General features: G+C 44.3%; 1 protein-coding gene across 3 annotated transcripts in view; it reads left to right on the top strand.

The window, feature by feature from the left end:
- Positions 1-12768, top strand: part of PRICKLE2 (prickle planar cell polarity protein 2) — a 338765-nt gene that overhangs the window by 183058 nt on the left and 142939 nt on the right. The window contains exon 1 of one of the 3 annotated variants that reach the window (XM_019728352.2): positions 455-735. The exons of the other annotated variants lie outside the window; for them this stretch is intronic. The gene's annotated coding sequence lies outside the window, so the exon portion shown is untranslated. Of the gene's footprint in view, positions 1-454; positions 736-12768 lie in introns of those variants that run through there. 3 annotated transcript variants of the gene reach the window in all.

Below are 12768 nucleotides of genomic sequence, written 5' to 3'. Positions count from 1 at the left end.
TGTGATGAGTGCCTGGAAGGGGGCAAGAATGGGGAGAGGTGTAGAACAACATAGCTTGGGAGCTATTCTCAGGAATAGAGGGTCTCCAGCGAGAGTGAAGAACTGGATGAGCCTTGGAGGATGAGTGAGTTCTGGGGAGGTGGACAGGAGGGATGCAGGCCAAGGGTCCAGCATGTCGGGTCTTCCTCATGTGCACTGCACGGTATACTCCTAATCTTGCTCTTTAGCCACTGGCAGCTCTCAGGACCTCTGCAGCAAGGGCCAGAGAGCCTGTGTCCTTGTGCTTCTGAAAGATGGCTGAACACCCCCTTCCCTCCCCCCACCATCAGCCTTTTCTAATTTTAAAGCAGTAGCTCCCTTGATTGAAATCTCAATTTGGGAACAGGCCTCCGATTGGCCTGTGGCTCAGCATTTTCACCAATAAGCGGAGCGGTAGGTGGGGAGGCGTCCCTTTAAGCAGCCGGGAAGCAGCCTGGAGAGCTTGGAGCTTCTCTCCCCAAGACCTGAGAGATTTTTCTGGATCTGGAGCTGTGTTCCGAGCAGCTGCCACCGCCCTGGGAATGTCACCCCCCTTGCACGGAGCCCCTGCAGGGCCCTCTCTGGCTTTGGGCAGTTGGCGGCCGACGCCCCGCTGGGCTTCTTAGCCGCAGCCGCACCCCCTACTGCCTCCCGGCTCCCTCCACGTTCCCTGGCGGCAGAGGCGCCGCAGCGGCGAGCAATGCAAGGCTGAGCCGGGTAAGTGGCCCCCATGGCCGGGGTGCACGTAGGGGGCGCTGGGGCGCATTTGCTGCTGGTTTTCACTAGCCTCCCCGGGAAAAGGGGACCTTGAACTGGGAAACTAACCTATAGGAGAGATGCTCCTTGTCACACAGACACTGGGGAGGTCGTGAGCTCTGGGAGGAGACCTAGACCTAGGGATCGTTTTGCTCTGAGTGTCTGCCAGCTTTTGCGCAGCCACTTTATTAACCAATTATAGTAGCAATGATATAATCAGAAGGAGGGGATAATGTTATTGTAATAAGACTTTTTCAGGGGAAACATTGAAACTTCCCAGAACTTGCTTTTTAATGTCGTTATTCTCTGACAATTCATTTCTCTCTCATGTTTAAAATGTATGTGTTGCTAATGACCTACTTATTTATTTTCCTTACACTTTCAAAAATATTTTTAATGTCTTCAGGAAGGTCTACTTAAAAAAATTGTTTACTTCTCCCCACACACCTTATTGTTTATCCTCCTAGAACTTTCCAAATGCATTCCTTTTCTCCTTGGTGGATTTCTGTAATTAAGCAGCTCTGGATTTGTCCGTTTATTCTCTCAAATTAGGGCTGGAGGTGGGGGGAGAGACCCCGCCTCCTGACCTTCCTAGCTCTATGTTAGGGAGTCTATAGGATGAGAAAGCTGATGGGGGTCGGGGCCCTTAATTAGAACCTTGCTTCCCCAGGTTTCCAGATGCTGGGAGAGTCAGACCTTGGTCAGGATCATGCAAATCTGGGGTGTCTGGGCAGCTGTACGTTGGGAAATTTTAAAACCAAAATAATCTGTAGGGGTTGGAGGGTTATTTTGGAGTTTCAGCTTCCTCCCTCTCCCTCCTCAGTCTGTTCACTTGTGTGTACCTAAGCAAGAAGTTGAGATCCTAATGCAGTCAGAGGGTTTGTTGTTGTTTTTTAAAGATGGGGCAGTTGGAAATTAATATCTTCCAAAATTGGAGCCAAGTCTGATGCATAGATTGCCAAACTCCATTTCCACCCATATGAAATTATTTTGGCTTTTAACGGCCCTCATTTTGCTGGGCTGGCTGACCTTTATTTACACATGTTTAGGTGGTGTGAATCATTTGTATACTTTGGGTTCCCTGCTTTCTGCAAACAGATGTTTTTATCTGTGCAACTAGTTGAGTAATTAGAGAGATGGACATAGCCCTGTATGTACAGGCAGAACAAATACCACTTGGGGAGGATTTGGGCCTTTCCTGTTCAAATCATCAATTGCCAAATCTTCCCAGCCCTTGAGCAATTCAGATAAAGGTGTCAAGTGAGCCTAGCAGTGAAGAATTTATATGTACAGCTAATTCTGCTTCTTCTACAATAAAACATCTTCCCATGGGGCCAAAAGTGGGGGGAGGGAGGCTTATAAAAATGACCTTGTGTTCTTAGTCACTGACTACCCAGCTCCCCCTGGATTTCTGAGAACCTGCCAGGAGAAACTGTTGACTGGATGGAAGTTTCAAGAAATGCAGAACAGAAATCAGTACAAGCCCTCCTTGAGCGACTTTTATTTCTGTTTGGAGGAAAGGAACACTTTGTTAGAATAACAAATCGTGGCTGCTTTTCAAGAGCAGAAAACGGTTCTTGTTCTGAAGGCAGATTCCTTTTAAGAGTGTGAATCATTTGGTTTAGTTTTTTTTTTTTTTTCCCCTTTTTTTTCTCTTTTGCGGTGGAGGCTTGGAGATGATTAAACGTCCTGTCTGCAGGAAATTACCAGGAGATTTGAGTATTTTCCTGAATCAGCCTCAGATGGTACACAGCTTTGGGTGTAATACAAGAAAACTCTGTTACTAGGCAGTCCTTCTGCGGTGATACACTCAGCCTCTCTCAGTCTTTCAAGGTTCTCCATCAACAAGCCTTTTATTTTTTATTTTTGGGCTTCCATTTAAGAAACTGAAATAACTCTCTCATTCCCTTCAGGAGCTTTTTAAGATGGAAATTATTTTCGAGACAGTTTTATCGTGCCCACTTCCCCACTGGTCTCCTCCCACTAGCCTCAGCAGGAAAAGCTCTTGGCTCCTTTTCCCAAGATTTCCTTTAAGCCTGGATTGTTATCCTTAGGGACACAGATGTCTCAAGGAATGAGAGATGCAAAGGTTTGAACGACTGCTCACCAATTTGGTGGTGACGTTCATGGTCTTTGTAGAGCTGTTTGCATAGAAGGCAAAGTGGTTTGTGTTGAGTTTACCCTAAATTAGTGCATCAGCAATGTGGAGAATGGGCAATTAAAAGACACTAAGAGACAACCAAGGGACACACGTGCCACTTTGTGTAGTTGTGCTTACAGAGATCTGCAATTTTTAATAATTTGGAAAACTAACTCTTAGAGATGCTGTGCTCCCCAAGCTGTTTTTCTTAATCTTTCCTGAAAGGTACCCAGTCACATTTAGCACTTTTAAGCTGTATAATCAGAGAGGAGAGCTCTGGGTAAATATAAACTCAGTGTGATATTTTGACGTCGATGAGGGGAAGCAGAGGGAATAATTTTTTTAGCTACCAGAACACAGAATGGTAATCCTTGTTGAGTATAATGAAACTTTATGGAAATTGTAGTGAGAGTTTAAATGTAATGTTCCAAAAAAGTTTCTTTGCTAAAATCTAAATGGCAAAGAATTCTTTTTCAGGATACTTAGCATTTGATTTCCACGCAGGGGTGAGTGTGTGTGTGTGTGTGTGTGTGTGGCCTTTTTTTCATATCCTGCTGCTCTGTGTCACAAGCAGACAACCTGTTTTTGCAAAGGTTGTATCTGGACATGTTCCAGAAGAATGGCAGATATAGGGGTGGCAGAGGGAACAGACAGACACAGGTACTGTGGGACTCAGTGTCTGAGAAAACTCATGAATGATTTCCCTGCAAATTTAGCCCAGAGACCTTTGAGAATTGCTTCACAGTTGACTTTTCCCAGCCAGCCTGTGTATAGAAATCATTATACCCATCCTGAGGGTCTCCCGCCTCAAAACACACCTTCCCAGGGGAGACGCCAGTCCACAAGCATTGTGTACATGATATTGCTTATCGCATCTTTGAAAGTTTGCTTCGTAGTCCTTTTTCTTAGAAAAGAAAAGAAAAAGAAAAAACTATAACTACTTGATTTCTTGGGAACATTTGCAAAAGATTGCTTTGTATTTACCTAGGCTGCTGTAATTACTCACTGATTTTATTTTAATTTTTCCAATGATTGAGGCTCTGTTTAGGCTTCTGAGGATGAGCAAATGTCTTGAATTAGATTTCAGATAAATTCTGATTTCAAGCACCAGCTGTCCGGCCTGGAGAAGAGCTCTCTTGTTTGCATATTACAAATGATAATAGTAATAAACAGAGTGATAGTTGCTAACTTACTGAGCTTTTGCCAACACAGACTAAATGTCTTATCAATTTTTCTTAGACTTTCCTATGCATAAGAATATCCTTCAGAGAATCTGTTTCAGTAGGTTTGTGGTAAGACCTGGAAATCTGCGTTTTAAGAAGTGTCCCAGGTGGGACCTTGGACTCCATCCTGAGACACACACTTTGCTATTTTGTTCATTATCGTTTAAAATCCTCGCCATAACCCCATGGAGAAAGTGCTGTTATCATCCCTGTTTCAGAGATGAGGAAGGGTAGGCTCAGAGAGGTTCAGTAACTCCCCTGGGTCACACAGCTGCTAAGTGACTACACAGGGGACCTGAGCCTGTGACTGTCCAACTGTAGAGTCCATGTGCTCAAGCTTGTGCTCTTGGTTGTTGGGGGGTCTTCTCTTTACAGTTTGAACCTAGTGACCCCTCACTCAAATCTCTTTGCTGAAGGCCCCTCTCTAATATGTGGGCATTCAGAAGGCAACAGCAGTCCATGGGGCCCTTTTATTCATTCTGCTTTGGCAGAATTTAGGGGGACTGCACAGAGCTGTAGGTACCAATGTTAGTAGGTGAGAAGTGACCAGCTAATTTGCCGTGAGTTCTCTAACTGCTGAAGCAACACAACTCAAGGTCACATTGATTCTTCTGTGAGGTGCTTTTAATTCCCCCAGCTTTGGGAATTCTTAAAGCAGCTCTGAAGGGGTTCAGTGGGCCCTCCCACAAGTCCCAGTGCCACTTCCTTTGTCCTGTCCATACCCTTCCCACACGATCCTCCCACAAGACCCTTCTTAGAACACATGCCCAAGAAAGGTGAAGGCTTTTCCTAATGCCATGACTAAGCCCACCCGCAGCCCCTCCTTTTTCCTCTAGCTTCTGCATCAACTGCTCCCTCCCTGGGTAGTTCCTGAAGAAAGCAAATGCAGAGGGAATATTGTGAGAAAGAAGCAGAGACGAGGAGTCTCATGTAGGCCTCTTGCTGGATTCCCCCTTGGTTCGACCTGATTTTCCTTCCCCTGGAGGCATGGACCGGTGCTGATTTATCTGGCTTAATTGCTCCAGGACTGTGCTACAGAACAAACCACTTAACCTCATGAGCTTTTCCTCCATTATCTGTAAAATGGAATGTTCATGTCAACCCTTTCTCCTTTGAGTACAAGTGACATAACATCTGTAGAAGCACTTTGAACTTTGTTCAAACACATTTTGAAGACGTGATCATGCTGCTTCTTGCACTGGTTCCCCTACTGTGTCCGAGGGGTCACCTGCTTGGAGAATTGCTCTTCCAAACAAGAAAGCAAAAATAGTTCCATGATATTTGGAAAAGGAGATATCCTACGTCTCCCTTTTAAGGAATAACACTTCATGCTAGAGTATTAGAGGCTCCGAGCCCTGGAGCAGAGAATCCTGTTGGACTTGGACTTTCCATGCTGTTGTGACCCCAGAACCCCTGTGCAGCCTCAACCTGTTAATGTAGTGCAGAACACACTTGGGAGGAAGCTACTTGCCTTCGAAATGTTGGTTCTACTACGTATTTATAGTATGTCTTTGGACAAGTCCCTTACGTCTCTGAACCATGGTTTACTTCTCTGTAAAATGGGCATAGTAATGGTACCTATGCTACAGAGTTTTAGGGAGAGTTAAATAAAAGATATGGAGGTCACCTTCCACCTTTCAGGAGCATTTGTCTGAGTGCATTGTTCCCTTCTTGTGTCTTTCTTCTTTCTTCCGTAGGCTTCTGTATCCCACTTGCCACATCTTCCTCAGACTGCATTTACCCTTGCTGCTATTTCTCTGGAATGCTCTTGTCCTGTCTCTCCTGCTTCTTCACTTTGCAGCTTTGTTTGATCCCTTGCCATCATCATCCAGTCCATGGCTTCCTGCAATGACTGCCAGATTTATCTTTTCAGCCTGGACTTCTCTCCTGAGCTCCAGACTTATATACACAACTGTCTTCTCGGTGCCTTCATTACATGTTAAATGGGCTTCTGGAACTTAACATGTCACAGCACAACTCTAAATTTATTCCTCTTCCCAAGCTTGCGCCAGGTCAGCAAATGGCACCTCCAGCCACCAAGTAGCTCACTAAAAACTTGGGCATCTTTGATCTTTTCTCCTTTCCACAGACTCCCATGTCTAATCCCATGGGAATAAGTCCTTTCAGCGCTACCTCAAAAATATATTCCAAATTGGGTGTGGGGGAGGAAGAGGGCGGGCTGATTGGAAGGGGGCTTGCAGGAACTCCTGGGGTGCTGAAAACACTTTCCCGTCTTGATAGCGTGTAGGTTTTATGGACATAGACATTTGTTGCAATTAATTGATCAGACTCTATACATAAGATACGTATTTTACACCTCAGTAAAAAATGAGATAGAAATGCTATGTATCCCAAATGAAACCACTGCTCACTATCTCTACAGGTACAACTTTAGTATATGCGGCCATCCTTTCCCACCTTGATAATTCAGTAACAATCCCAAATTCCTAGTGTTTTAATGCTTAAATCAGATCATACCACTCCTCGGTTTAACACCTTCCAATGGCTTCGCATTGCAATAAGGAAAACATCCAAACACTTTCCTGTGCGCTTTGAGGGGGCCCCACCTCAACAAGATCTGGCCCTTGCCTGCCTCTGCAAGATGCTTCCTCAAACACTAGTCCTATGCTCCAGTCACACCAGCCCTCAACACCCCAAGTCCCTGCAGCCCTTGGGCCTGTGCACTTGCTGTTCTTCTGCTTGGAGTGCTTTTCACCTTGAACTCTGCCTGACTGGCAGCTTCTGATCATTAAGGTCTCAGCTTAAAGGTCGTTCTGCCAAGAGGACTTCTACCTGCCTTTGCTTCACCACCCCTCTCCCCACACACCATGTTTTTCTTTGCCACATTCCCTTATTCGTTTTTGTCCAAAGCAATTCTTAAGATGCAAAATATTTGTTTCCAATATGGTAAGTGTCTGCCTCTCCCCCTGGCCCCTGCTGGGCAGGGTCTGTGCCATTCAACTCCCATCCTTACTGCACAGTACCTGCCATCTACTAGGGACTCACTGAGGTGAACGACCCTTCCCTAGCTCAGTGCCTGACATAACAACTGCAAGAAAGTTGTACGTTCATGAAATTCTTTTAAATTCTTTGTATTCACGCTCCTCCTTTTCTCAGCTCCCTCTTCCTTCCTGGGGGATAGAAAGACTGATGTGATTCTGGACCTCACTCCGTCCATGTACTTCATGTTTCTCAGCCTCAGTTTTATTTCTATTTGTTATTTTTTTTAAATGGTAAAACGAGGTCAGTGGTAGTTGCCCCTTGCGGAGGCCTGCACACTCTTTGGTGGAAGGTGTTACTGCAGTAGGAGTGAGGCATTAGTGTTTCATCACCTTTTAAAAATGCATCCCCAGCTAATGGTTTTCTTTGAAGACGCAAAGCTTCTGAACTTTTCTGCTGCAGAAATCTGATCAGATGCAGCTGCTGCTCTGGGAACCGACTTAGGATGCCGAGATTTTGGAGACCAGCTGTAACTCCCACGAATGGCTTTAGAACAATCAACATGTATATATTGTGATCGGTTGGAGACAATCCTGCCCAGAGGAAAAGGGCTGGATGGATGTCTAGTGCCCCAAACTTCCTCCCCTTCTTGCTCTCGAAGGCTCTCCCCCAGGATCGTTGCTGGAGTCCTCATTTACCGATCAAAGCAAAGAATTGTACATTCTAGAAACAGGAAAAAAATCGATAGATATTGGTGGGGATGAGGATAATCTTCCTTGGGCAGGAAGAGAATAATCCAGGCATTTCTGAAAACCCACAGGCCATGGTTTATTTATTTGGACTGTTCATGAAGTTAAGATAGCAATAGTGCAGAGGTTTTACTTGCGTAGAGCTCTGGTTAAGCATTAGGGGGCCCTGTCAGAGCTCAGGGGACAGTGCTGTGATTAATTAGCAGTGTTGCCAGAGGCAAGAATCAGCTTTGGCCTTGCACAGAAAGAATTAGAGTTTGCTAGATCGGGAAGGGCCTGTGGAGTTTCTCCATCCAACTCCTCATCTGGTAACTACTATGTCATGTTTGGGGGGCTTTAGAAAAATAATCATGAAAAAATAAAGTAATAACCCATCCGTTTTCAGGCCTTTGTTCTCTCGGGGGCCTCGTCAGTGTTTTCAGCATGACAGTCTTCAGTACTTCCTAGGAAGTGCAATCCTCCAGTTAAGTTTGGGAAATTCCATATTACTGTATCCCCTTCTTTCTTAAAGACACATAAGGCACAAGAAACATATTGAAGATCCTGAAAAGTCCAACCATAAAGAAATCCACCTAACATTATTCCCCAACCTGTTATTCCCCATTAATCCCAGGATGCTTTTCAGGGGCACCTGTTGCTGTCTTGTAGAACATTCTCTGGATGCTGCTGTATGATGTTTAGATAATGGAGAGTGTATTGGTTTCCTGCTGCTCCTGTACCCAATTGCAATAAATTTGGTAGCTTAAAGCAACAGAAATGCATTTTCTCACAGTTCTGGAGGCCAGAAGTTTGAAAACCAAGGTGTTGGTTTTCAGGACCATACTCCCTTCAGAGGCCCTGGGAGAGAATCCATCCTTACCTTTTTGAGTTTCTTGTGGCTGCCTTCAGTCCTTGTTGTTCCTCGGTGGGTGGCCACATCACTCCAATATCTGCCTCTGTCTTCACGCTGCCTTCTCCTTTGTGCATATCTCAAATCCCCTCTGCCTTTTGCCTTATGAGGACTCTTACGTGACACTTAGGACCCACCCTGATAATCCAGGGAATCCTTTTCTTTTGTTTTTAATTTTATTGGGGAATATTGGGGAACAGTGTGTTTCTCCAGGGCCCATCAGCTCCAAGTTGTTGCCCTTCAGTCTAGTTGTGGAGGGCGCAGCTCAGCTCCAAGTCCAGTTGCCATTTTCAATCTTTAGTTGCAGAGGGCGCAGCCCACCATCCCATGTGGGAATGGAACCAGCAACCCTGTTGTTCAGAGCTCATGCTCTAACCAACTGAGCCATCTGGCCGCCCTCCAGGGTAATCGTATTTCAAAATCCTTCATTTAATTACATCTGCAAGGACCCTCTCTTCAAATAAGGTAACACTCATATTTCTAGGACTTAGGATATGGACATATGTTTGGGGGACCAGTTTTCAACCGACCACATGGGCATATTGAGTCAAGAATCCAGGGACCTGGATCAAGTTCTCGCTTTCCCCAGAGCATCCCCGCCCCCACCCCAGTTGCATGGGGAAGCAGTAAGAATGCTTCAGTCAGGAGTCAGGGCCCATTTCTTTACCTTCCAGCACCTCAGTTTCCTCAACTATAATATGGGGTATAATTGCACATACTTCATAAGATTATTACAAAGATTAAATGAAATAATCTTTTAAAATGCTTAGCACAGGTGAATTCTGAGTAAGTGTTAGATAATTACTATAATTACTTATTTTTACTATTGTTCCTGCTCCTACCACCATTATTATGTTCCTCCTCTCTGAACCTTATGGTCAAATGAAGTAACATGGGTTGCCCAATCCCAAGACTACGCAAGGCTCCTTTCAGAACTAGCAAACTATGGTTTCTGATCTCTCAAAGGCCACATTGTATTTTTTAAATCTTTTCACTGAGGTATAACATACATATAGGAAAGTGAACATAGCATAGGTGTCCAGCTCAGTGAAATTTTATAAACTCAACATTCATGTTACCAGCACACAGGTTAAGAATAAAATGTCACCAGTGTGCCAGGAGCCCTTTCTGCTCCCTTTTCCATCCTCTTAACACTAACCACTATCCTTACTTCTAGCCTCATAGATTCTTCCTGTTCTTATAATTTACATATATGGAATCATACAGTATGTACTATTTTTGTATCTAGCTTCTTTCAGCATTCTGTTTGTGAGATTTAATCATTTTGTTGCATATAGTTGGAGATCATTCATTTTATATGTTGCTGGTATTCCACTGTTAAATGGATCACAATTTATCCATTCAATTGGTATGGGTATTGGTTAGTTTTGAGTGTTTGGTTAGTTTTTAGTTAGAGGCTATTACAAAGAATGCTGTTTTGGGCATTCTAAGTATATCTTTGGGGTAAACATATAATGCTGAGACAAAATCCATGATATTTTTAATCAAGAACTCTTCCTCAACCTTCACGCTAATTGTCTGCTTCAAATGCTTTGCAGTATGAAGAACTCATAACCAGGGATCATAGCTGATTTAAAGGAACTGATACCCTCCTCTGGCCTACACAACACCCTCCTAAGCCATTGGCCAAGCCTACGTTTCCTTGATGTGTTGAAATCTTTTGAACCACTACACTTTCCAGAATACTTTTCCCTTGGCCTGCCTTCCAGTAGGCTTGGACTGGATGTGGTAATTTCCAAGGAGTCAATACCCAGCCAGACGCAACTCCACCTCCCAGCATCCCACTCATTGCCACCTCATTAATTTATCATGGCCCCACTGCCAGTGCCAAGTCAGCCCTTTCTTCCTTGACTGCCTTAAGGAGAGACTGATGGGCCACAAAGGTCCCCTTCCTTCTCCAGCTGGGGCCTCCACTGAACTAATTCTATACCCCCTTTCTTAATCCCAAGCCTGGTATTTGGAACAAGCTAAACTGTTTTACAGATTAGAGCGTGCCCAACTGAAGGCTGGGAGCAGAAGAGTGGATGAAGTAGCTGGCACAGACTGGCAGAATGATGTAGGCATAAATGAGAAACTTGGCACCACTGCCCAAAAAGGTTGAGAGCTGCTGGTTTAACTGAGCCATATAATTTTCCTTTTTGGGGGGAAGGTTGGACCTCATGCTTCAACTGCTCCTGGTGTTACATACATGAGAAACTCTTCCCAGAGGCCCCAATTGCGTTTGGTCATGGATGAAGCATTACTACTATGTGGTGAATGGTAGAATCATATATGTGGCTTTGCTCAGGTTTCCATTCATTTGGGCCAGATTGGCAATTTACATATGTCAAACCTGGAAATTAGCTGGAGAAACATAGGATGGATATTAGGACCAGTTACCACAACATTCCAGAGAGATATAAATGAAATTTTGCTTATCTTACCCCTTTGTCTTATCCATTTTGTCCCTTTTTTGTTGTTGTTATTAGGTGGCCTTAAAAATATATCTATGACAGATGGAGTGGAGAGGGAGGTATGGGAAACTGTATATTGTGTGTGTCTTTGTTATGCTCTTCTGTTTCGTTTTCATTGCCTGGTGACCAAGAAGTAGGAAGGAAAGCAGAGATGCTTGGGAAGGGTGAGGTTGACTCTGGAAGATTTTTTTATCTGTTCAAGTCAACAAAGAATTAAGCCATACTTTTCTGTAGGATTATAGTATCTCAAAAGTGAACAAGTAATTGAGCAACCTCGGTGCCTGACTCTTTTGGAGATTTAATTATAATAACAGCTGTCACTTATTTTCTATATGACCAGCACTGCATTTGGGGCTTTTGTACATCGTAGGACAACAATTGTTTTCTGTAAAGAGCCAGATAGTAAATATTTTGTTTTGTGAGTCAAGAAGCAAAATCGAGGACAGTATATAGATACTTATATAACAAAAGCCAGATTTTCACAAAATTTTAATCGACAAAATTAAAAATATGATAATTGAGTATAACTTTTTCATAATACAGGTCTACTAATGAGAAGTATTAATAAATAAGAATTCTATTTTAGGGGGTAAGGATTGGAATTACTCTTCCCTATCATAAAATTGATTGCAAATATTCATCTCTAAAAATCACTGTTAGCTCATGGGCTATATAAAAACAGGTGGTGGCTAGATTTGGCCTGTAGGCCGTAGTCTTGTTTACATTATTGCTGAGGCTTATTTATCAGTCGTCCTTAGGCTGCGCTGCACAGAACAGAGGAAAACTCACCAGCGGCCCGAGTTACACATTTATTTCTCTCCCTGTAAGAGACGTTTCGAGGTGGCTCTAGAGGGTTGGCCTGGCAGCTTTACTATGTGATAGTGACCCAGGTTTCTTTTCTTCCTGCCCTGCCCACCTCAGCATATGGCTGCCTTTCTCAGTGTCATTCCATGGTCCCAGCTGCTGCCCCCACATCTGCGTTCCACGCAATAAGAGGAGCAGGGGGGCAGAAGTGCACCTCTCCTCTTGTTTTTAAGGAGATTTCTCAAAGTCCCACCCAGTCCTAGTACCATCTTGTTCACATGACCGCACATCTCTGTAGACGAGGCTGGGAAATGCATTTGTTTACTCCAGTTGTCAGTGTGCTTAGATCACAGTGGGAACCCTGCTGCTGAGAGGGCAGGAGAGATGTTGGGATAAGTAACTGGAGTTCTCTGCCATGTGTAACAAGGGCAGAAAGCTGTCTTCCCCAAGGCCTTGTGGGAACAGACTGGGGTTCAGATCACATCTGCCCAACTCCAAAGTCTCTCCCTCTCCCTGTGTCTGTCCTCAAGCATTGTGGATAATATTAGGGATGCAGTGATGGGTAATTTGTACCCTTGCTCCTTCTAAAGTCATCCCCACGGTACTGAAAACAAAGGATGCCAACCATCATCCGTCAGTGGAGAGCCCTGTAAAGACTGGACCAGGGCACATGGCTATGGTTGAAGCCAAATGGCTCCTCCTACGACCCCCTAAACATTAATGCATGTCTTGACATCCTACCAAACCTTCTCTTCCATTACACAGACAGGAAACA

This window comes from Rhinolophus sinicus, linkage group LG10, assembly GCF_036562045.2.
Source record: "Rhinolophus sinicus isolate RSC01 linkage group LG10, ASM3656204v1, whole genome shotgun sequence".
Taxonomy (NCBI): domain Eukaryota; kingdom Metazoa; phylum Chordata; class Mammalia; order Chiroptera; family Rhinolophidae; genus Rhinolophus; species Rhinolophus sinicus.
Note: the sequence above shows the minus strand (reverse complement) of the source record. Positions and strands in the feature narration are given on the sequence as shown.